We start from the raw sequence: 4,588 nt of genomic DNA on the forward strand, positions 1-4,588 counted from the left end.
GTAGCTCAGTTGGTTGGGCATCCAACTCTTAGTTTTGGCTCAGGTCATGGTCTCATGGGTAATGGTAATGAACCCCATGTCAGGTTTACACTTAGCAGGGGTCTGCTTAAGGATTCTCTCCCTCTGTCCCTCCCCATCTTTGTGCTCTTTTTCTCACTCTTTTACTAAAAATACATAAATAAATCTTATTTTAAAATGTTTTCAAATTAGTATGGTAAACACTATCTACTCTACTCTCTGGTTCCCATTCTAACTGATTTAAAAAAAGAAAAAAAAAATGAACTACATACCACGAAAGACATGGAGGAAACTTAAATGCATATTATGAAATGAAAACAATCAATCTGAAAACCAGCATACCATATGCTTCCAGCTATATAACATTTTGGAAAAAACAAAACTGTAGAGACAGTGGACAGATCAGTGGTCGCCAGGGGTTGGGAGGTGGAAGGGATGAATAGGTAGATCACAGAGGACTTCAAGGGCATTGAAACTAGGCTGCATGATACTCTAATTATGGATACATGTCATTCGATATTTTTCCAATTTCATAGAATGTACAAGAAACTAATATAAATATGTACTTTGGGAGACAGTGTGTTGGTATAGGTGCATCAATTATAATAAATGTACCCTTCTGGTGTGGGAGCTGATAACGGGGGAAGCTGTGCAATGTGGGGTCAGAAACTATAGGGGAAATCTCTGTGCTCTCTGGCTCATTGTTATTGTGAACCCAAAACTGTGCTAAAAAATAAAAACCTGTTATGTGACTCTTGGTTTCGGCTCAGGTCATGATCTCAGGGTCTCGAGATCAAACCCTGGATCAGGCCCCACACTGAATATAGAGTCCACTTAAGATTCTCTCTCTCCCTCTGCTGCCCCTTCCACTCCTGCTCTCTTTCTTTCTAAAATACATAAATAAATCTTTAAAAAATATATACGTATGAAATAATCTCACTGAATTGGATGAGGAAAATTGTGTGAGTTAAGTAACTTTGGAAATAAGAAAAATCTTTAAGAATAAACCCAAAAGAAAATATATGGAAGCATTACTCTATTTGATAATGTCGTTTCCCACCAGGGTATGGGTTCATAATTTTGACAGTACTATAAGTGTGTGCTATAATTCAACAGTTAAGTAAATGGGTAGCAGATGATGGGAGCCAGGTTTATCATTGTTGGAGTGGAGATTTACAGGTAAGCAAGGGGAGAAAGCTAGAATGATCCATGCACTCATGGATTAAAGTGGGAGACATTAAGCAGGAGCTCTTGTCTAGCTGATATAGATACAGATGGTTATGTATAGAAATATTTATGGATGTATGATTTACACATAGGTTAGTATACACACATATATTTCTTTGCTCTACTGGCTGAGGTGGCTTAGAAGCAATAACACTCCAGGAGCAATGAGCAAACCTAGTGTACAGATCCTGTTTTCTAATGTCATTTTCCAATCTAAGGAATGAAGGTGCCTCGAAGAAAAGTCCGATTCTAGGACTGGGGAAGGAATAAAATACAATGTGAACCTGAAAATCCTGTGGTGTCAGAGAATAAAGTGCTAAAAACAAAACAAAACAAACAAAAAATACATTGCACACAGGAGCCAAATGGAAAATGTTCCAATAGCCAAGGCTGAGAAAAATTTTAAAAAGATATAAATAATACAATATTAGATCATCTATTGAAATATAAAATAAAGATACATGAAGCCATGGTGATATAAATTAGTAACTGTATTAATAAATAAATGAAGAACCACTGTCCCCAAATCTTAAATTTCCTCTCTTTCATAGTAATCACTATTGTTTCTCTCTGGCTATCATTAGGGTATGTGTATATTAGTGATGACCCTGAATTTGGTTAATTATAAAGGTTGACCCATTGATACAGGGGGAAAAGTCTGTATTGGCCAATAATTTATTTTCAAAATGGAATTTAATGGCTTTTTTGGTCATATTCAAATAATTAATTCAGGTTGCTAAGGTAAACATAAAAAATACACTTTATGGAAAAATGTTCTATGCTGCCACTGAAAGCCAGACTGATACAGGATGAACTCTACCTACATATTTTTTCTTTTTATTCTATGTTATTCTTTCTATCTATGTATCTACCTTTCTACCTACTAGGCTATCTACCTACCTCCTAACCACTGAGAAGCGTTCTAGGCTCTAGGGAGCCTATGGTACCTGTGCCTTTGAAAGAGTCAGACAGTAAACACCAGTAGAAATATAGTACGTTAAGGAAAGTTACATAATAAAAAACAAACAAACAAACAAAAAAACACATACTGGTTTGGGGTGAGCTATGGATTTAATATAAAATGGCCCAAGAGAACTTTCATAAGTGACCATTGAAATGTGACCAAATGAAGTGAGGTAATGAATTGTGATAAAGCTGAGAAATGGCTCTCAGCAAACAGTTACTCTTTTGTTTTTATTTCCGTTTTGTTTGTTTGTTTGTTTGTTTCAAGTCTCTATTTAAATTCCAGTTAGTTAACACATAGTGTAATATCAGTTCCAGGAATAGAATTTAGTGATTCACTACTTACATACAACTCCCAGTGCTCATCACAAGTGCCCTCCTTAATTCTCATCACCCATCTAGCCTATCCAGCACCCACCAGCCCTCCAGGAACTCTCAGTTTTTTCTTTATAGTTAAGAGTATGTTTTAGGGAGCAAACACCTACTCTTAAGAACCTTGATTAGTTCACATTTTTCTTAACATTTTCTCTAACTTATTTTTATTAGAATTTGTAGCAGTTTAAAAGTACTTTCCAAATTTAGCTTTTATTCTCATTAAATTGGTTAATCAATTGTGATGTCTTTTAAGTAAACTTTACTTAATTCAGCTCACAAATTTGGTAAATTTATCAGTAGGACCATCTGGGCTTTGTGCTTTATGATAGCAGGAGAAAGACTTGATCGTTGATAAAACATCATTAGTATTCTGGATTATTCTGCAGACTTCTAGTTTCTAGTAGTATAGTCACATAATTAAACAGAGTCAAATATTACCAAGAATTTTATCATGAAAACAGTAGTCCTCTAAACCAATCTACCTCACCCTATTAACTCTGTTCCTTAAGCATTTTTTATAAATGTTAACAATATTTCATTATCATAAAAATCAAAATAATAAAAGCTTATAAACAATATTATAATATATATAACACCTTATTATACTTCACTATAAAATTATTTATAAAAAATTTATTATAAAAATTTAGGGAAATGTTCAAGCCTATACAAAAGTAGAGATAGTAGTATAGATAGTATATGTCCCCAGTATGTTCTTTAGTCAGTTTTAACTAAGATTATTTTATGGCTAATCTTGTATTCTTTATGTTCCATTCTCTCTCTTCCCTCAACAACCATAAAATTACTCGGAAACAAAGATAAAGCATCATCATTCGTTCTTTAAATATTTTTGCATGTATCTCTATAAATAAGAACTAAATTTTGAACATAACCATTGAACCAACACTCCACATACAGATACACACACACACGCGCACGCGCACGTGCACGCACTCAAGATAAAAAATATTTTTAAAGGCATAACCAAATATCAAGGATGTTATCTCTAATTGTCCTCAAAATTCCTCTGATTGTCCTCAACATTTCAATAATCCTGCTTGTCTTCAACATTAAAACAAACAAACAAACAAAACTCATTGAATTGGAATTCAAACTGTGTCCAAGTCCATATCTGCAATTGGTTACTTTGACTCTTAAATCTCCCTTAAATCTTAGGTTTCCCCACATACCCTATCACAGAGTGGGTCCATTAAAGTTTCTCTCACCCAGTTTTGTTGGTTGCCTCCCTGTGATTTTGTACCACTTACTAAATTTTGACCTTACTACTTTAGTCTAAAGTGGTTATAATTTTACTGTGGTGTGATAAGAGATTATTTTCAAATACCAGGGTTTGGTAAACATTTCCTATTAAGGGACAGATAGCGAATATTTTTGTCCCTAATGTCTCTGCCACAACTAAACAGCTCTGCTATTGTAACATGAAAGCAACTACAGATACATGTAAATGAAAGGATGAGTCTATTATCCAAAAGATTTTACTTGCAAAAGCAGATCGTTTTCTGCTGTAGTATTCGGCACATGGGCCATAGTTTTTCAATCCCTGATTTAAACCATGCTTTTAGAATGCAGCCTACTAAAACAAACTTTATGCTAACAATACAGTTATCAATCAGATGGTGGTATCATTACTGAAGGATAATTTTTAATATATTTCATTAGATAAATTGGAGAAAAGATAATTTCCTTATCTTTTAGTATATTATTTAATTATTATTTTATTACCCATATTTTGTCTTTATTACAAAACAAAGTTTTAATGTAGGATCATAGGTTTAGACTTAGTTATATATAACCTACATCCAAAATCAGAGTTTGAAGGAAATCTGGAAATATTTGGACATTTATGAAGGAAAAAAACTGATGTCAAACAGATAAAGTAATTTGCTAATACAGTACTTGAGAGTTATAAAAATTATTGATAATTAGAATAATATGTTTCAATTTATTTAAAATTTGGAAAATTCATTTTATTTTATTTATTTTC

The sequence above is a fragment of the Enhydra lutris genome, unplaced genomic scaffold (genome assembly GCF_002288905.1).
Source record: "Enhydra lutris kenyoni isolate GAN:26980312 unplaced genomic scaffold, ASM228890v2 scaffoldscaffold2, whole genome shotgun sequence".
NCBI lineage: Eukaryota > Metazoa > Chordata > Mammalia > Carnivora > Mustelidae > Enhydra > Enhydra lutris.